The following is a 21,980-nucleotide window of genomic DNA, read 5'->3' as shown; positions in this document are numbered from 1 at the left end:
AGCCCAAGGGAAGTGTGACCAGAGAAAGGTCTATCTCGTGCTTATTCACTGGGTATTCTGTGCTTGATTAGGTAAGGCATCGCCTTGCCCCGGAGGTCTAGTCTGGTCCTTGCAAGAGGACAGCTTACATGTACACTGTTGCCTCCTCTGACTGGAGGCCATATAGGAATCCAGGTACAAAGGCAAATCACAACTCTGAGCAGCATGCTCAAATCTAAGAGGTCTTGTCCCCTCCTGATCACCCCAGGCATCAAACAGCCCTTGGGTTAGCTGCCTTGCAACATCCCACCTCATCTTTTGTGGGAGAGCAGAGTGCAGGGTTTGCAGTTGAAGGTAGGGAGACTGTCATCCATGTCACATCCATATCTGGTCGTGTATTTATAAGGCAAGTTGCTAGGGCTTCCACTTCACCTCCTTTTAATCTGCTCTCTTGTTGATTTCCTTAAAACGTTCTATAATTCTATAACACAGACTCAGTTTCATCACCTGTGCTCACTAACCAGAGGCCGTCTATCCAGCTCCTCCATTTGGGGATCTAACTTCTATCCTTAGATTGGGGCTTGGCAAAAATTTTTTTCAAAGAGACAGACTGTAAATATTTTAGACATTCCAGGCCATATGGTCCTAGATGCAACTCTTCAACTTGGCCACCGAAGCAGAAAACCTGCCACACACAATATGCAAATGATGAACGTGATGTGTACCAATAAAGCTTTATGAATTAAAAAGACTGCTGCCCAGATTTGACCAGTAGGCTTACTTTGATGACTTCTGCCCCAGTCTGCTGCCTTCTGGTACTGGAATGAGCTTGTCATAGTTTCATATACGCATGGTATCTTTAAATATTGTTTAACATAAGCTGTGAGAAATGAGTTGAGCATTAGTCCTAAGTATAGGAGTCAGATAGACAACAGAAGTGGAAAATGAGATTTTAAAAGCAGTGAATTTTATCTCATTCTGTGCATAAGGAATATATCTCTTCTCTTGGGATGTGAACACATAGAGGTTGGGCTTAGGCTAGGGTTAACCCCCTTTCCTGAGGTATAGAGAGTCAGGAAGATGTGTGGTCCTGTTAGGGACCAAGAAAAAAATCTTGTGGTTACTTGCATCATCAATAGTAGTAGTAATAGTAGTAGTAGTAGTAGCAGCAGCAGCCGATGCCACCGATGCCACCGATGCCACCGATGCCGCAGCAGCACCAGCACCAGCACCAGCACCACCACCAGCAGCAGCAGCAGCAGCACCGGGAGCAGCTAGCAATTGCCTCCTGGCCTGAAATTTCCTTAGCCCAAAGCAACTGAAAGTTGTGGTGGTTTGACTATGAATGGTCTCCATGGTCTCATTTTTGAATGCTTGATCATTAGAGAGTGGTTCTACTTGACAAAGATTAGGAGGTATAACCTTGTTGGACAAAGGGTGTCATTGGGGGTGGCTTTGAGGTTTCAAATGCTCAAGCCAGGCCAAGTGTCTTTTTCTCTTCCTACTGCCTGTAGATCCAGATGTTGAATTCACGGTCACCTCTCCAGCACTATGTGTGTCTCTTCTCACCATGACAATAAAGGACTAAACCTCTGAACCTGTAAGCAATACCCAATTAAATACTCTCTTTTGTAACAGTTGTCATGGATATATGTCTCTTCACAGCATTATAAGAGTGACTAAGCCAGAAGGTATCAGTGAGTGTCCTGGTCCTTGGCTTGAGAGGTTTGTGCAGAGGAGATAGTGTCTTCCCACAGACCCAAGGAGTTTCAGTGATGGTCACTGCCTGTTTGTGTAGCTGAAGGAGTTAAGTGATTTCCAGGAGGGAGCTCCTAAAAAAGCCAAGGAGCTTGCCTGGAACAAGCTCCCAGGCAGCCACCAGGAACTTTGTAAGTAGGAACAGCTTTAGTGTGTCTGAATAATTAGAAATCACAGGGAAATACAAGCCCGTTTCAAACTTGACAGTTGATGTTATGACTAAGACAACTGGTCAAAACCAATTCTCATATCATATGTATGCATTTACCAATGCATGGAGTGTACACTGTGTTCTTAAGTGCCTTTGCTATTTATCTTGTAAGGTGGGTTTTAATTATTTTCTTCAAATATTTAGGAATATGCATGCCTTTTTTCCTGTTGCAGTTTTTACAACTATCTTTGTGAATATAGTTCTTTTCAAATGGTTTTCTGCAAATATATGCCTAGAAAAAAGATTTGCTCATTCAAGCTTTAGGAACATTTCAAGGTCCTTGGTATGTGTTAACATTTTATTACCATAGTGAGTGAAAGTACCTGTCTCCCTTAGCCAAATATTGGCAGAGGCCATTGTTAATTCAATAGATACTTAATTTTGCTTCTTTGACTGCTTGTTATGTTGAACATTTCTTGTGTTTACCATTATCTCATTGTTTATATTTTAGCTAGTGACTTATCTACCTTCTGTCTTTAGATAAAGAGCCTAAAAGTTAGGCAATTAGCATGGAATCTGCTGGAAAGACCTGGACCTTTGACCTAAATTCTACTTTCCCTTCAATGCTTATTCCACTGAACAGCAGAAAGAACAAGATCTGAAAGCATCCCAATGTTCTGTTCTTCTTTTTAGATTCTTCCAAGGTATTCATTCTCTCTCTCTCTCTCTCTCTCTCTCTCTCTCTCTCTCTCTCTCTCTGTGTGTGTGTGTGTGTGTGTGTGTGTGTGTGTGTGTGTGTGTGTGTGTGTGTCTCCCCCCTCCCTTTCTCCCTCTCTCTCCTTATTAATTCCTGGAAATTACAACTGACACCAAAATCTCAAGAGAAATTTATGGTAAGAGCTGACAAAGTCTCATTCAATGATGAAGGTCAATAGAGACAAAACAGACACAATTTCAATCCATTTTAATGAATCAAGACTGATGGAACGGATTCCCTTCTGTGCATGGGAGAAATAAATAGCAAGGGAGAAGTGAAGACTATTACTGACATTTCCTCTCAAAAGAAGATTCTGCTCAATCTTTGATTAGACTAAAAAGAACATAATATTTCAAGGACAAAAGACACTTTTCAATACGTAGCAACTCTTCATCACTTGGAATTCCTGTTTATTTTCTATTACAATTAACTTTGCTAGAAGTAGGCATAAGAGGATTTTTAAAGATAGTAGCTGTTTCTGGAACGAATGATTTCTGTTTAGTTCTTTCCTTTCTTCATTATAACATATTTCTAGAGTTTTAGCTCCTGAGACTTTAGAGCAGTCTTTCTGTCTTATCTGCTAATATTCTTTCTCTCTATACCTCTGATTGCCCAGTATAGAATTCTTATACTTTTTTCCTCTAAGAATTCTTTTGTGTATTTTTAAGATACATACGTGGTAGGAGGATGCCTATTTTGGTGGATAGTTTCATGGATTAGTGTGGGAGGGCCCAGTTGACATTGGGTGGTGGTATCCCAGGGTAGGCAGTCTTGAGCTGTTTAAGAAAGCAGGCTGGGCAAATGTAGCACTCTTTTATGGTCTCTGCTTGAGTTCCTGCCTTCAGGTTTCTCACTTGAGTTCCTGCCTTGACTTCATTTGATAATATACTGTGCAATGGAAGTATAAGAGAAATAAGCCCCTTTCTCCTGAAGTTGCTTTCGGTCATGGTGTTTTATCACAGCAACAGAAACTAGAACAAGACTGTGGTGGTGGCTTTTGGATGGGGGGACAGCAAGATGGCAAGATGTAGCTACTAGTGTCTCACAGTTTAGATGGCAAATCAACCAGAATTTGCCACCAGAGGATTTAAGACTTAACATGGCTTACAAGATTAGGATTCTAGTTGTTGCACCCAGCAACATTACCATTGATTCTGAACTAAGTTTGTGTGGTGTTTTACTTCACGTGGCAGCTTAACTGGGTTCCAGAGAGAAAGGTACAGCAGCAAAGCATGGTTTTGCCAGATGTGCACCACAAAAGGTTGTGGGAGTTTTGAAGCATGGAGCAGGCATGGTAGTAACCCACCAGTGGGAACTTGGCGAGCTGTGTGGAGAGATTTCGGAGCTCTGAGTCAGAGAGCCTCCACAAGATAAGAACAGGCAGGCCACTGTCTGCCAGTGCCTGGCCATCCAGCCCATCGTTGCCTTGCAATACTGTGGATTCTTTTTTTAATATTTCCTGCAACTAGTGGAGAAGCAACATGTTGGGCAAGAATTCACTAGAAATGGAAGATTATTAGTCTGAGAGTTAGAGTTTTATTTTCTAAGTGAGAGAAAGGCGGCCGTGGAACTAGTCAGGTGGACCCAAGTGCAGGAACCTTGAAACGAAGAATGCAGGCTCTGAGGACCCTGCTGTGGAAAGAGACAAGATGGCTATTCTGTGTCATAGAGCTGGAGAATGGGAGCTGCCTACATCTTGGGGCAGATATTGATTTAACTATGAATTTATAACATTGGGATTATTTGCTTTTGCTATAGATTTATATACAGATTTTGTCCGAATCACAGGAGGAATTTTGCCCTTGGTTCAGAACTAGGATAGGGAAAATTAGTCACTGATTCCAAGTAGAGAAGGCAGTGATACATACCTGCTATGTACAGGTATTAATTAATAAATGTCTGTGGCTCTAGGTAGAAAGCCAAATGGATAAACAGTATAAAAGGATGGTTACTCTAGGCAGAGAGCTTAACAAGTAAAAGCTACCTGCTTCCTATAGGCAGCTATTATTGAAAGTTTGAATTAATTGCTTTAAAGATGGTATAGAGATATACTGCTCTATTAAGTCATACAGGATACTCAAATTCTGTCTAGCATGGGCTCCACAGGAATTTTGGGTTATTGCCCTGCATGGCAAAATAGAAAAAGCCTAAGAATAGGCACATACAGTATTTTAGTTTACTTCGTTTGTTTTGGATTGTCTTAATTTTCAAAATGGGTATGATTTTGAGTTTTGTGTTTATATGATTCTTCTGGGAGAGAGGTCAGTATAAAGGTTTTTCTGGGGACTGGCTCAAGGATATACTGATATGGGAGAAAGGTTTTTATCTTTGTAATTTTCGAGAAGGTGATTAGTGCCCACCTTCCGGAGTGACACGGATCAGATCTGATGAAGGGAGACGGCCTGAAGAACTTGATTCCAGAGAATCAAAACAAAGTTACCTTGATGATATTAAAATTTTGTTTTGAGCTTTGTATATTAAAAACTATACAGTCCTGGTGAGTCTCCTCATCATCACACGTGCTAAACTTATCTGCTTTGAACTCCTGATCTCTTGGACTCTCAGCAAGATCCAGTTAGGACACAGACAATACAATCATTGTTGTGGCCTTCTTAAGGCCAACCAACTCCCCCATTTTCCCTTAACCCCCCTTCAAAAATATCTCAACACCTATATTCAGCTTGGAGAAGTTATGAAGAGTCATCTCAGGTCCCTGGGCTTTGGGACTGGAGGTGGTTATTCTAAGATTGCCTTTCTAGGCAATTTAGAAATGGTCATAATTGGAACAGGGAGGAAATAGCTAGAATTGATTGTATAGCCATGATCTCATTTAGTAAAAATCCTTATAGTTGTTATTAAGTTGAAGTAATAATTTTGTATTTTGGTACAGAATTTACTTTGATACAAAATCAAGGTTTTCATTGTTATGAATTTCTTCTATTGATACAAAAATTTTAAAAGTACAGGGCTTGGACCCAGTCCTTCTATGTATGCCAATATAAACTGATCTGAGATGTTTAAGCTTGTGTTAAGGGCCAGATAGAAAATTTATGGCTCTGAGTTTATTGTTAGGGCATTTTCAAATATTTTAATTAATTACTGTTAATGGACAACAGTCCAGATTACTTTACATAAACAATTGGTTTTCAAAAACTTAAGAAATCCATAGAGTGTGACATTTGATGTTATTTATTCACTTGTTATTGGGAAAAACCTGCTCCTCATAGCTTCCCATTTGTGGATTCAAAGAAGCAGCTGAGCATCTATACTTTCAGGTGAGGCTGTACATTGTACCTAGGTGGCCACTGGGCAGAAATTGCCTATCTCTCCTGCAGACCTGTACCATCCTTCAGAGGACACAAGTTACAAGTTAGGACAGCTTAGTTCTGCCAAGACAGAATAGGCTAGTCCTTAATAATTCTTGTTTTTCAAGGTCTGCCAGAACATCCTGGGCCAGAAGGCTGAAGACTGATGCTCCGACTTCCTGACTTACTGGGACTGTATAGGTAGACAGCTTTCTCTACATTTTGTCTCAGTTCTGGAAGCTAAGTTAGGCTTCCTATATTTTCAGATAGTATTGATTGCTCTTGGATTTCTGACAGGGTTGAAAGACTACTTATAGTCTCATAGCCAAACCAGGCTATTTAACATTGAGAAAATATATTTGAGAAGATAGTTTTCAGATAGTATCCAAGCTAAACCATGTTATGATGGATGGCTGTATAAGTTTTTTAAGTTAGGGTAGGTGACAGAGTGTTCTTTGATAAAAATGATCTACTGGGTGTTAAATCTATCTTGTACTTTATAAATTACAAAATGGTGATAGTTGTGCTAATTTACATCTGAGATAAAAGAGTCTTTTAAGTGGATAGAAAGTGGGAAGTGTTGTGGATGGCCTTGGTGCTGTTTGTATTTTGGTGTTAATTCAACTTTCCCAGGAGGGGTTGTCTGAAAGGAGGAATGAGTCACATACTCAGGTGACTTCTTGTGAACCTTCCCCTAATGAGTAAAGCCATCAATCACTGGATGAGTAGGCAGGACTTCTGGGTTGGATGGAAGAAGGAAGGAGGCAGGAGAGATAATTAGAGCTTTTGGATAGGGGACAGCGAGGGGACAAGAGTCTTCTGGTTTAGATGGTGGATTTGCCACTGGAAGATTTAGATTTAATATGGTTTAAAAGATTAGGATTCTTGTTGATGCACCCAGTAATTGAGTTACCATTGATTCTGGCCAAAAAAAAAAAAAAAGACTGTGGTGGTTTGATTATGCTTAGCCCATGGGAAGTGGCACTACTAGAAGGTGTGGCCTTGTTGGAAGAAGTGTGTCACTGTGGGGGTGGGCTTTGAGGTTCTATGCTCAGGTTCCACAAATGCGGAAGATAGTATCTCCTGGTTGCCTTTGGATCAAGATGTAGAACTCTTGGTTCTTTCAGAATCATGTCTGTGTGATTGCTTCCATTCCTCCTACCATGATGATAATGGCCTGAACCTCTGAAACTGTAAGCCACCTTCAACTAAATGTTTCCTTTCATAAGAATTATCTTGGTCATGGTGGCTCTTCACAGCAATAAAATCCTAACTAACACAAAGACAAGCCCTAAATAATCCTTTTCAAATGACTTCTGACATGAGGATCTGACTAGATGGTTCCCAGTTTGTTCCCTTGGAGTTGAGAGTAGAACTGGCTTCTACCACACACTGCTGATGAAACGGCCTGCTTCCAGTGTCTTTTCCTGGCACTGTTATTATTAGTCTGTATTGGAAGGCTGATGGATATGGGGCAATATGTAAATATGACTTGGTTTGCAGGACTTTAGTCTCTGACAGGGGTAAGAGCAGTTAACAACTCCCAGGAGAAGGCAGGGACCTTTGTCATACCCAAAATTTGTTTGAAATTTGTAAAGAAAAGAAGTGTGGAGGGTCATGTGGAGACTCTTTTTCCAAAGCAGGGAAACCAGTTACAGATTTGGAGCGATGCCAGAGTGATAAAAGATGGCATGGAAAGGCAGACTTTGAACATAATAGGAAGACATTCAGTAGCTAGATACCTGGAAGATATTTTTAAGTGTTTCCAACATTTTTTAATAAGGAACATGTGACATTTTCACCCTACTTATGTTATAAGAAGTTAAAAGAGAGTTTTAATGGGATGAAATGTGTGGTATATGTATAACTATAAATTATATATATTGATATTATTTTCCAATTAATATTGAACATTATTTGTAAGTGCCAATAAAACAGTAGCTCTTTGTAAACTATTATGAATACAAATAAATTTTAACTTTAAATTTTTAATTAACTGATAGATTTGGCTAATGTTTTTACTGTTTTACAGTTTCTTGATTCATTAGCTAAAACTCAGTATAAATTCTTTTTCATATTTCAAAATATTAAAAGACTCTTCTGAACCCACATTCTGTTCTGTATTAACATAGATTTTGTTTATCTCTTTGTAGCTCAAGTGTTCATGTGTATGTTTGATTTTTGTTATAATCTAGACAGTAAGCATTATTACCTTGAATACATTTCATTTTCCTTAATAGGAAAAGTTCAATAATATGCAAATAAAATCATGTAGCCTCCCACAAGCCTGAAGCAGGCTGAGCCAGAACTTGACCTTGCTGCCACTAAGGAGATTGTCTAGGGTGGAGCCTTCCTCCCTAGATCACTCTATTGTTCAGTCACTGTCTCTGTTCCTCTTCAAGATACTGCTACCTGCTGAGAGGCCCTGGAGCTATTCTGGAGACTATGCCCTATCCTGCACATCATCACCTGCAGCTGGTTCCAGGCTCCAAGGATGAATTGGCGGGAATGGACTTTCCCCCCTCCTTTATAAAGCCTCTCTGCCATTAAACATTTGAACCTTGAGTAGACTAGCGTGTCTTGGTTCCATTATTTCTCAACCCACCTAGGCTCCCTCTTCTCTTCCAGTTCCAAAATGTCTTCCAGGCTCGAACCCGGACATGAGAGCCACAGGCCAGCCCCAACAAAATCATATAAAGATAAAAATTAGAATCAGAATAAGGACTGATATCATAATTAAAGATATTATTAACAGTCTTCTCCATCAACCCTTTAGATTTTTAGGAACAACTCAGTTGTTTTCACTTGGTTGCAATTTTTCTTGTGTGTCACTTCCAGGAAGGAAAACAACAAGCCTAACTACTTTTTCTAACTATATTTTCTTTCTCAATTGATGTATGATACTTTTAAGATTAAAATATCTGGTAAAGTGGTGCTCTTCAAGATACTAAGAGCCACATATTTTATGTATTTGTAGAAGCCGAGAACTTTCAAATGGAGCTGCTCTGAGCTATAAAGTACTGTGTGGATGTACTTTTCTCTTGTAATCAGAGCCATGTGATTCGTTAATTTAAAACTTATTAAAGAAAGGTCTCCCTGAGTGATGAGGCTACTGAATTTAGCAATTCCCAGCATCAATTAAAGAACGTCTGACTTTCTACTTATTGGTCTCTTGCTTATCTCTTTAACTTAAACAACAAGTATTGATTTCATAATTAAGGGAAAAAGTCCCAAATGTATGAAATGGAAATGAGAAAAGGGGAAATATTCTCATTTGTGATACGGCCATAATAAAACATTAGAAATGATGGAGGTGGTGGAGCATTGAGAGTGTCATGATTTTTGGAGTTATGAGTAATTATCCTGTTATAGAACAACTGAGGGCCAGATCCTACTTTGTCCTTCAAAGAGTTGGGTCTCTTCAGGAGTCTATTTAATTTGCTGAGATCCATACTTATCACTGTAAAAGAGAGGCATGAATAGTTTCTTCTTCAAGAAAATTTCACAAATTTTAAATGTGATAATGGCTATGGAAATTTATGATCTTGTCCTAAACTAAGCACCCAACAGCTGACTTATGGTTACCATTTTGGTTATTATTCTGAGTGAATCTGTCTATTTTTTATTAGAAAATGACACTTGAATTCTGAGATGGCCAATGGCATGCCCCAAGTACTGCAGTTTATATTTTTATTTGATGGTAGATTTAAATAATCTATTCTCATTACTTAAGGAAAACAAAAATTGTATTATAAACAGTGAGACCAGCAAACATTTCTTCACATCCATCTCTTCTGCAAAATGCAAAGATACGGCTACTCTATAGGTGAAAGAGGTAAATGGGATCATTTCCCCACAAAGAAAGTATATGCTTACTTATACAGGGAGAGACAAAATACAGCCCATGTTTGCTTCCTCTGTTCACTTTCCAACACCTAGTACATGAATAACCAAGAGAACATCTTCATACTTATCTTTCTGAAAGTTTTACTCTGAGATATCTGTAAGTCTCTCAAAGCTAGAGCGGTTGAGTGCCTGGAATACTCATGATCCACTTTTGAAACCATTCCTAGTGGCTGTGTATATTTCTACATCAGGACTGATGCTTGCCTCTTGGTACTATTAGGATTTCACTTGCTAAATAGTGTACAAGTGAGAGGGATTAGTGAACAATCTTTAAAACTCAGTAGGTAGAAACAAGTTTATATGAAAACATGTTTCAGTTAACATGATGAAGGCACAGACTTTGGAACTAAGGGGAAATAATAAGATTAAAACTTTTTATTTTAGCCTAATCTACCTTGATATTTGATAATATAGCAATTAAGTCTGATTTTTCAGCTCTATAATTGTATGCTGTTTTATTTGCAGTCCTGGTCTTTGAAATAATTTTATGTTTTGATTTAAACCAACCATATAATTCATAATTCAAAATCAACCAATTTGAAAGAAACTGATATTTATATGCCACTGTTCACCATTCTCACTTATACTGTGGCTAACTTTGAAACAAAGGAGAAATATATCAAGCATAAGTTGGATAATATGGGAGGTAATAACATGATGTCACTTGGAAAACTGGAAGTTGGCATCTCATTTGCCACAGAGATGCAGTCAACTAGATACTGAGATCTGCCTTGGTGTGGTTACTTATTATGCAGCCGTTAAACGTTTAGGATGGCTAATCTTGAAGGTCAATGTGACTACATCTGGACTCAACTAACTTCAAGTTGGTGGATGTTTCTGTGAGGGATTTTCTTAATCAGATTATTGGAAGATGGAAGACCCACCCTAAATCTGGGCCATAATTTCTAATGGTGTCCCACATAAAGAGACATGGAAAAAGGAAACTTCACTTTTACTTATTTACCTCATTCTTGTTGACAAGTTCAGCTTTCCTGTGAACTATGGACAGTAATAAACCAAACTTCTTCAAGATTCCAATACAGTGTAAAGAGCAGCAGCTTCTTAGGAATTTTCTAGTGCCAGGCTTGAACTGCTGAGACAGTCAGCCATATGAATTGAGCAACTACTAGATTCTCTTCAATTTGTGAGAAGACTATATTTGAACTACTCAGACCACATATGGTTAACATCCTGAAAGCCAATCAAATAAATAATATATATGATATATCATATTATATTATATATTATATCGCATATATATGTTATACATATATATTAGTTCTGTTTCTTTAGAGCCCTGATTAATACAGAGTAATATAATAAATCATCCCCAACAAAATGAGGTTAGAGATTGACACCAGGAAACATCACTACTATATTATTTCTAGGCAATAATGAGTGATGAAGGAAGACAATTATGCCAATTTCTCTAATAAATCCAAGGCAATTGTAATGATATGGAAGCTGCCTGTTAAAAGGAGAGGGGGATAGAGCTGATGCAGAAAGATAAAAAGATGTGAATGGATATGAATGTCCTAATTTAAAGGTAAGTGTTTCCAGAGTAATTGGAACTCATCCTGTTAAGATAAAATAGATCTCTTTGGAAAGCAGAAAAGCCAAAATATAGAAAGCAAGGAAGGGGTAGGTACAAATAATATTCCAAGCTAAGTTCAAAAATTCTTTTCCAATAGGTTAAATTTCATTAGTATTTGTGAGAAATCACTAATGCACAGGAAACAGAACCTTTGTCAATATTTTTCTTTGCTTTCCAAAAAGATATCTTATTTAGATTTTACTCTGTGTATTTATATCTACATGTTTAGAAGCTATTAACATTTATAAAAGGGATCCAGTCTTAATGAGAAAGTGCTAAAACAAGTTCATCAAAATATTGTGTATACAACAGACACAGAGTATAAAATAATGTCAAGCTTAACAGTAAAATGAAAGGCCTTGTGTTTTCAAGGTGTTAATTGGCATACTCAGAAAAATCACAGCATTATAATATTTGGATTATTCCCTACTAAATTATTAAAATATTGGTCTATAGGAAAATGGCTCCCAAATGGCAAAGATGCCCTATATATTCAAGGACTGAGATTTTGATATATGTTTTACATAAATAAAACATGTTAATGATTCAGTTTATAGAAGTCATTAATACTTGAAACATAACACTAGTGAAAGTATAGCACAAGCAGTTATTGGAACTCATAAGGTATATTTTATTTATTTTGCTTTCACACACATACACACATACATGGATGCTTGCTTAGCACAAGTGAAACTATTGAAATTGTTAATACATAACAGGGAAAATAATCTCAAAAACAATATCATGCCACAGTGCCCAGAGCTGATCCTGTGCCACAGTACTCCATACCAAATACTGCCAGGAGAGAGCTGATATCCCAGGAGTGCAGACATACCTGTGAGCACAGATAAAACCACCACTTCTGCTCAAATTTTTGGCCCAAGATGGACTCGCAAAGAGCCATCAAGACACAGGAACTAAGAAACAGCAGAGGACAGGACCCTTTCAATTTCTGTCTGCACCCGGAGCTGACCCTCTACCATACAGCTCTCCATACCCAAATTCCTACTGGAGAGAACTGGTCTCACAGGAGTTCTGACACAGGCATGTAGGAGGGACAAGCCACAGTCAGAAACAGCAAGACCAGTTAACACCAGAGATAACCAGATGGCAAGAGGCAAGGACAAGAACATAAGCAACAGAAACCAAGGCTATCGAAGGTGAAGTAGATGGAGAGAGGAACTAAACATAATGTCAAAGCTTTGCACTCAAGTAACTGGGTAAATAAATACTAATCTGGGGATTAGGAACCATGGTGGTGTGATGCAGTTGCCTGAGTGCCATTGGAGTTTAAGTCACTGGGGTGGTGAAGAGTCTGGAAAGGTCCGGAGCAGAAACAAAGTGAACACTTGGCATTAAAGATGATGTTTAAAGCAACAAGCCTGAATTTACCAGAGTGAGACTATGCATGTGGTTAAATGGATGCAGTCTGAGGAACTTATCCAGTATCTAAAGGAGGCATTTTTAACATTACAATCTAAGGTTGTGGGAGGAGCCACTAAGCGGGCCAGCAGGAGCAGGAAAAGTCAGTAGTGTACCAGGAGATGAGAACCTGCTCCTAAGAGGAGCTGGGGTGTGTTATACTTGAATGAGTGTTATGATCAGCAGTGTGGAGGGGATGAGAGACTTTTTGAAGACCGCTGAAGAAACACCAGTGCTGCAGAAGTGTGGAGAACAGAGTCAGCTCTTACTAAAGTGTGCTGTGTAAGGAGGTGGCAAGAAGGGGGGATGATTTTTAGAGCAAGGTTTAGGGAAAGTTAAACTTAAGTGATTTGTGATTATTCAAATAATATATATGCTTAGGAGAGAGAGTATGTGAAACCAACTACATTATTTTCCGTTATTCCAGGTGCTTCATTTGCATATCTGAAAATAAAGTTATATTTTATGCACACAATTATGATTAAAATTCACTGTGAAAAACTTGTCCAAAGGTCTGACATTGAGTCTGACTCTTTTTTAACCACCTCTCTTGTGGTCTTTGCTTCTAAATATTGCATACAATTCCATCTTGTTACAGGTAACAAGATGTTCATTTGCCTTTGAAAATGCAGCCCACGACATTTTTAAATCATCAGATTATGATAGACATTGTTACCTGCCTGCCCAGCAAACACCCTCCATTTGTTCTCTTGGCCAGAATTGTATTTTAAAGTAGAATAGCAAGTTGTTTACTGGACAGCAATGAAAATGCCCCTCCTCTCTGTCAGGAATTATGTTTGTTAGTGGTGGTGGCTATTTTGTGATCAGGAGGATAAAAGTCAATAGGCTAAGAAAGGCAAAGAATGACAGGATCCGTGGTGCTTGGTGGTGTTGGTGACCTCCGGCCACAAGCTTGCAAACCATCACTACTAGTTTTCTTATTGTATGGAGGCTAATTAAGTGTCATCATCAATTAAATCAAATTTATATGGATGTACTAGTACTGGAAATTGAAAGCATTAATACTCATTTTTATATTAATTGGTGGCTAGAAATTGGGGTTTCTCTTACTCCCATTGAGGTAGAAGGTTATAATGTTATTAATAAGCACACCATTATTAACAATAGCTCATTGTTATGCACCCAGTACTTATGCTTAAGCACTAGCCTTTGAACTTGAGCTGTGTCATTTCATTTATTCGAATAATGAAAGTATCATAGTGTTTTCCCTTCTTCTATTGAGTTTGAGCTCTGGAAGCGGATGTTCAGTGAGATTAATAACCTCCCCAAGGTTTCACAAGTAGTTATTAGCAGAGTTGGAATCGGAACCTATGATCTGCCTCCAAAGCATTCGGCCAAGTCTCCCCAGGGCTCTCAGGAAGGTCTGACTTGCCTGTTCCGTTAGCTTCCACTAGAGCAGTTTCCTATTGTGCCTTTATGCTGAACAAGTCCTCAGGGTAGATATCCTGTCATGATTTATTTTTCTTTTTATTTTATGGATATGTGTGTATGCCCGAGTATATATATATATATATATATATATATATATATATATATATATATATATATATATATACATATATATATATACACCGAAAGAGGCAATTCTCTGTAGCTAGAGTTACAGGTAGTTTAGAACCAGCGAATGGAGATGTTACAAACAGAATCCATGTTCTTTAGGAAAACAGGAAGTGCTCTTAAATGCTGAGCCATCTCCCCAGCCTCGTTCTTGTTTATCCTTCCTTACTGGTGTATTGCCTAAAGCCAAGCAAAACCCAGGGTTCCTGGAAAGAAGAGGTTACTGAGATAATCAAATTCTTTCTTCTCTTGAGGGTTATTATCATCTTGGAAACTACCCTCACCTGTTTTCTGAAATGATCAGGTTTGATTAATCTTCCTCTCTCTTAGTAATTATGTTTTTTCCTGAATTTTGCAAATTATCTATGTCTTTCTGCACATAGAACATTTATGTGCAACAGAAAAAGTATAAAACTACATATACCTACACCAACTAACATAACACTTCATGTGTCTGACTACCAAATAGCATAGTTCAATGAGCATGCTAGCACCCATAAAAGTGTTGGTTGTGATAAAAATAAAACTCTGACCTGCACATGTATTAAGTATTTTCACCTGCTGATTTTCATGAAAGCTTACTGATGTCCCTAAACCCCATTTTACGAAGGCTCCAACAGGGTAAATAACTTGTCCAAGTTCATTTAGTTAGGAAACAGATAGATGTATCATGTTATTACAAACGCTTATGCCTCTCTTCCCTCAGAGTTATCTTCAGTTGTAACATAGACCTATTTTATGAGTTTTTATGTCCTTTAATGTCGCCCACATTTAGTTGTCAGCACTTAAGTCAACAACTGTCTTAAAATAGGTACTCATGAAATAATGAGAAAATAATTAAATTCTGAATTTATATGTATATTACTAACAGTCTTTTTAAATAAAATGTGGAAAAAAGAAAGTTGATCCCAAGCAAAAGTCACACAAAACCAGGCTGGTTTGCAGAGAGGTAGTGTCTCCTGCCCTCACTTCCTACCATGCTAAAGTCATCAGCCACTGAGCCTGCTAAGCTTTCAGAATTAGTCAGCGCTGAGGACGTTAGGCAGTGACAGTGCATCAGCTTCTGATGACTTGGATATCAATTGTATTTGCCATCATGGATCTAAAGGACAACACAAGAGTTTGGCTGCTCTAAATTAGATTTGTCTCTGCCAGAAGCTATTCTGATCCTGCAGTGGGAGGAGACCATAGATGTTAGGAACAATTATCTCACATCATCACAGTTACTAACAGGTTCTGAGAGTGAGAATTTATCAGTCTAAAGTGTCTGTTTTGGTGGCTAGGGTGGAGAGAAATGAAGCCCGTGTTACCCTTTTTAGAAAAATTCCCCAGAAATTGCACTTCTCAGTACATAGGCGAAACTGTTCCAGCCCATAGAAAAGTGGTACCCTTTTATATCCAGTAAATTATGCCTGTGTATGAAGCGTTCTGCTCCAGGAAGCATCTCACCCGACATTTGTGTCACGTGGTGATTCTTTATGGCATATTATCTAGTAACAGGGTCTCACACCTATTCCCTAGGCCAGGCAAACTCCAGGCTCAGCATGGCTGCCAGGCTACAACTTCATTCTAAAGAAACATGCATATTTCCTGCATGTTGTATATTCTTGTATATTTTTCAATCTTATGCTGTTCCCCTAGTGCTCCTTTTCAACAGGTGATAGAATTGAATGCAGAAATTAATGAAATAAAAGGATAGTTACAGGTTAGATGGTAACTTGAGACCAAGCGGGCCTGATTAGGTCAGAAAGTTCAGCTGCGCAATGTGAGAAATGTAAAGATGCTAAAAGTAAAGGGAGATGATGAAACTGTAAAGAAACTCTGGATTAGAGATACTCATGAGGAATTGAGCCTGGTAAGAATATAGTATTTTCTTTTAGCTGTATGCCTGCGTGGAGAATAAATATGTCATCATTCATATCTACAATTGATCCAACGACCTGAAATATGTTTTTCCTATTAATACACTAAGGTGTTTATGTTAACCAATATACCTTTTATATCTTTTTAATGAATTACATGGAATTTCCAGTTTTAAAATTAAAATATACATTCCGTTATGAATTCTATGTTTGGGTCTTTTTACTCTTCCAACAATTATTTGCAAGCTGATTTCTACTCCCCAGAAATGACATCATTTGTTCATTAATTCTGAGCACTTCCCTTGTTCCCAGGGTGCCTGTCCTGCAGGCTAGTAAGCCAAGTGTTTAAATTGGCCAACAGTGAACTACAAAGGGTGCCCAGTACTTTAGGGAGGGGAATGGGAACACAAGAGATGCCACCTCTCCCCTGGTGTGGGAAGAAAAGGAGTAGGTCATTGATTACATCTGGGATGACAATATAGTCAATGGGATTTGGCATTTTCTGTCTGAGTAAATGCATCAATAAGGAGAAGCACACAGGTGACTGTGAGCCAGCATTTGCATTAGCAGTGTGACTGGGTAGTAATTAGCTGTGACTCCAGCCCATCACAAAGTGTTATGGCCTGATGATAGTTCCCCTTCCTGAGAAGACACACGACTTAGTCCAGGCAAAGCAGGAGTAGTAAGGATGCATCTCACAGTCCCAGACAATCTGATGCTGCTTCATTCAGCAACAGCAATATTACTTTTAACTTGGTATTTTCAAGGTGTTCTAAATTTCAGTTGGATACTTTTAAAATTGAGTTACCTTGGTGAAGAGATTGAGAGCAAAAGGTCCTCTAGTTCTTCGCTGCTGTAGCTCCAGCATCTCAGGGTAGACCCACAGTAGGAGAGGCAGTCTCTTCTCTCTTCTTCCTCTTGTGAGATTTTATTTTATTTTATATATATATTTATTTTCAGCTTTGTGAGAACCCTTATCATCAAAGGAGATGGCTACCAATGTTACCAACAAGACAGATCCTCGATCCATGAATTTCCATGCACTCACTGAGAATTTCAACACTCTGGTGGTCAAGAAGTCTGATGTGGAAGTCATCTTTTCAAAGTATGGCAAAATTGTGTGTTGCTCTGTGCATAGGATCAGTATGCTAATGAAATAAATGGCCGAGATGCTATAGCTGGAGAGGATGTCAGAACGACAGCTGGCCAGGTTTTAGATATTAACCTGGTTATAGAGCCAAAAATCTCCCTAGAGAAAGCAGGTGTGAAACGATCTGCGCCAGAAATGTACATACAGTTCTTCAATGTGACTTGGTGTATGACCGTCTCCCTTCCTTCCTTCCTTCCTTCCTTCCTTCCTTCCTTCCTTCCTTCCTTCCTTCCTTCCTTCCTTCCTTCCTTCTTTCCTTTTACACAGATTTATTTATTAGATGTAAGTACACTGTAGCTGTTTTCAGACACACAAGAAGAGGGCATCTGATCTCATTACGACTTCTGTGATGGTTGAGACACCGTGTGATTGCTGAGATTTGAACTCAGTACCTCTGGGAAAGCAGTCAGTGCTCTTAACTGCTGATCCATCTCTCCAGCCACAGTCTATGACTTTTAATGGAATTATTATGACAGGATGTACAGTTACCCAGCATGTGATCTTCCTCCTCCTCCTCCATTTCCTCCTCCTCCTCCATCTCCTCCTCCTCCTCCTATTGCAAGCACCAGCATGTGCCAGAGAACACCTCACAAAGGGGCCGAAGTGGATTCAATTCAAAGAGTGGACAACGGGGACTTTCTTCCAAGTCTGGAAAGATGAAGGACCACCTTTAAGGTTGCAGACCCCTTCAGCTCCTTTGGTACTTTCTCTAGCTTCTCCATTGAGGGCCCTGTGTTCCATCCTATAGATGACTATGAGCATCCACTTCTGTATTTGCCAGGCACTGGCATAGTCTCATACGAGACAACTATATCAGGGTCCCTTCAGCAAAATCTTACTGGCATATGCAATACTGTCTGGGTTTAGTAGCTGATTACGGGATGGATCCCCGGGTGGGGTAGTCTCTGGATAGTCTACCCTTTCGTCTTAGATCCAAACTTTGTCTCTGTAACTCCATTCATGGGTATTTTGTTCCCTATTCTAAGGAGGAATGAAGAAGTATCCACACGTTGGTCTTCCTTCTTCTTGATTTTCTTGTGTTTTGCAAATTGTATCTTGAGTATTTTAAGTTTCTGGGCTAATACCCACCTATCAGTGAGTGCATATCTAATGACTTCTTTTGTGGTTGGGTTAACTCACTAAGGAGGGGTCTGCAACCCTATTGGTTGAACAACAACATGAACTAACCAGTACCCCCAGAGCTCGTGTCTCTAGCTGCATATGTAGCAGAAGATGGCCTAGTCGGCCATCATTGGGAAGAGAGGCCCCTTGGTATTGCAAACTTAATATGCCACAATACAGGGGAATGCCAGGGCCAAGAAGTGGGAGTGGGTGGGTAGGGGAGCAGGGGGAGCAGGGAGGGGATAGGGGGTTTTTGGAGGGGAAACCAGGGAAGGGGATAACATTTGAAATGTAAATTTAAAAATGTCTAATTAAAAAAGAAGGAGCTGACTCAGATAAAAACAATAAGTGGATTCTTTACTGGAAAACCTCATTGTAAGCGGGGATGGGGTGGGAATTGTATAGGAACAAAGCAAACAAGCAGAGATGAGGAGTGAAAATTCTGGAGAGGAGGAGAGCAGAGTCTCTGTGAAGAAAGTTGTGACCAATGTGAAGATGGTGTCTGAGGCAGGTGCAGATGACTAGGCTGAGAATGTGACCTGCTGGATGATGATGATAATGAAGATTGGGGGAGGGGCAGGGGAGACCAGCTGGAGTTGATCAAGGAGAATGGAAAGGAGCCCAGGGAAGGAGAAGATGACAGAGACCATGCCAGTGGGGAGCATGACTCTCAAGCACATTGTGGATAAGCCTTATCCTATTACCCATTTCCTAGGCACTTGGGAGAGATCAAAGTAAGAGTGGGCTTTCACTGGTCTCCCTCCTCATACTTCCTGTGTTAATTCATAATTTTCCTGTGCCTACTTCCACTATCACTTCCTTTGAAGGTCCTTTGTAGTTTTCATAAACTTCCCCTGTAAGTTTTGCTTTAATTTTGATACCTCTTTGACTTAACAATAAAAAGACATATGTTTTTTTTTTAATTAGTTATCTTGTTACCACACTTAGGGATGCGGGAACTTTTGTTTTTCTATCAAAGGTAGTTTGTCTGCCAAGGGCCAATATTTTCTACCTACTTATACACACACACACACACACACACACACACACACACACACCACTCCCATCAATGGACAGATCCTAGAAATAGAAACTAAACAGAGACACATTGAAACTAACAGAAGTTATGAAACAAATGGATTTAACAGATATCTATAGAACATTTTATCCTAAAACACAAGGATATACCTTCTTCTCAGCACTTCATGATACCTTCTCTAAAACTGACCATATAATTAGTCACAAAATAGGCCTCAAAAGATACAAAAGTATTGAAATTGTCCCATGCATGTTATCAGATCACCACGGACTAAGACTGATCTTCAATACCATCATAAATAAAAGAAAGCCAACATTGATGTGGAAGCTGAACACTCTACTCAATGATAACATGGTCAAGGAAGAAATAAAGAAAGAAATTAAAGACTTTTTTAGATTGTAATGAAAATGAAGCCACAACATACCCAAACTAATGGAAACATTGAAAGCAGTCCTAAGAGGAAAACTCATAGCTCTAAGTGCTGCCAAAAAGAAACTGGAAAGAGCATACACTAGCAGCTTGACAGCACACCTAAAAGCTTTAGAACAAAAGGAAGCAAATTCACCCAAGAGGAGTAGAGGGTAGGAAATAATCAAACTCAGGGCTGAAATCAACCAAGTAGAAACAAAAAGAACTATTCAAAGAATCAACCAAACCAGGAGTTGGTTTTTTGAGAAAATCAACAAGATAGATAAACCCTTAGCCAGACTAACTAGAGGGCACAGGGACCATATCCTAATTAACTAAATTAGAAATGAAAAGGGAGACATAACAACAGATCCTGAGGAAATTCAAAGCATCATCAGATCCTACTACAAAAAGCTATACTCAACAAAACTGGAAAACCTGGATGAAATGGACAATTTTCTAGACAGATACCAGGTACCAAAAGTTAAATCAGGATCACATTAATGATCTAAACAGCACCATATACCTTAAAGAAATAGAAGTAGTTATGAATAGTCTCCCAAACAAAAGAGCCCAGGACCAGATGGGTTTAGTGCAGAGTTATATCAGAACTTCAAAGAAGACCTAATTCCAATTCTCCTCAAACTATTTCACAAAATAGAAACAGAAGGTACTCTACCCAATTCATTCTATGAAGCCACAATTACTCTCATACCTAGGCCCAACAAAGAAAGAGAACTTCAGACCAATTTCCCTTATGAATATTGATGCAAAAATACGTAATAAAATTCTCACAAACTGAATCCAAGAACACATCAAAATGATCATCCATCATGATTAAGTTGGCTTCATCCCAGAGATGCAAGGATGGTTTAATATACAGAAATCCATCAATGTAATCCACTATATAAACAAACTCAAAGACAAAAACCACATGATCATATCATTAGATGCTGCGAAAGCTTTTGACAAAATTCAACACCCATTCATGATAAAAAGTCTTGGAAAGATCAGGAATTCACGGCCCATACCTAAAATATAATAAGAGTAATATACAGCAAACCAGTAGCCAACATCAAACTAAATGGTGAGAAACTCGAAGCAATCCCAATAAAATCATGGACTAGACAAGGCTGCCCACTTTCTCCCTACCTATTCAGTACAGTACTTGAAGTCCTAGCCAGAGCAATTAGACAACAAAAGGAGATCAAAGGGATACAAATTGGAAAGGAAGAAGTCAAAATGTCACTTTTTGCAGATGATATGATAGTATATATAAGTGACCCTAAAAATTCCACCAGAGAACTCCTAAACCTGATAAACAGCTTTAGTGCAGTAGCTAGATATAAAATTAACTGAAACAAATCAGTGGCCTTTCTCTACACAAAGGATAAACAGGTTGTGAAATAAATTAGAGAAATAATACCCTTCACAATAGTCACAAATAATATAAAATGCTGCGGTGTGACTCTAACTAATGAAGTGAAAGATCTGTATGATAAGAACTTCAAGTCTCTGAAGAAAGAAATCACAGAAGATCTCAGAAGATGGAAAGATCTCCCATGCTCATGGCCTGGCAGGATTAATAGAGTAAAAATGGCTATGTTGTCGAAAGGATTCAACAGATTCAATGCAATCCCCATCAAAATTCTGACTCAATTCTTCACAGAGTTAGAAAGGGCAATTTTCAAATTCATCTGGAAAAACAGAAAACTTAGGATAGCAAAAACTATTCTTAACAATAAAAGAACTTCTGGCTCAATCACCATGCCTGACCTCAAGCTGTACTACAGAAAAATTGTGATAAAAACTTCATGGTACTGGTACAGTGACAGACAGGTAGATCAATGGAATAGAATTGAAGTCCCAGAAATGAACCCACATGCCTATGGTCAATTGATCTTTGACAAGGGAGCTAAAAACTATCCAGTGGAAAAAAGACAGCATTT

General features: G+C 38.8%; 1 pseudogene; it reads left to right on the top strand.

Annotated features, from left to right (window-relative positions):
• Positions 1–17,301: 17,301 nt before the first annotated feature.
• LOC147006017 (heterogeneous nuclear ribonucleoprotein C pseudogene) lies at positions 17,302–18,136 on the top strand (annotated as a pseudogene).
• The last annotated feature ends 3,844 nt before the right edge of the window (positions 18,137–21,980 follow it).

The sequence above is a fragment of the Mus caroli genome, unplaced genomic scaffold (genome assembly GCF_978045245.1).
Source record: "Mus caroli unplaced genomic scaffold, Mus_caroli_1 scaffold_1, whole genome shotgun sequence".
Lineage (NCBI taxonomy): Eukaryota > Metazoa > Chordata > Mammalia > Rodentia > Muridae > Mus > Mus caroli.
The sequence above is the reverse complement of the archived record's forward strand: the minus strand, read 5'-3'. Positions and strand labels throughout refer to the sequence as shown.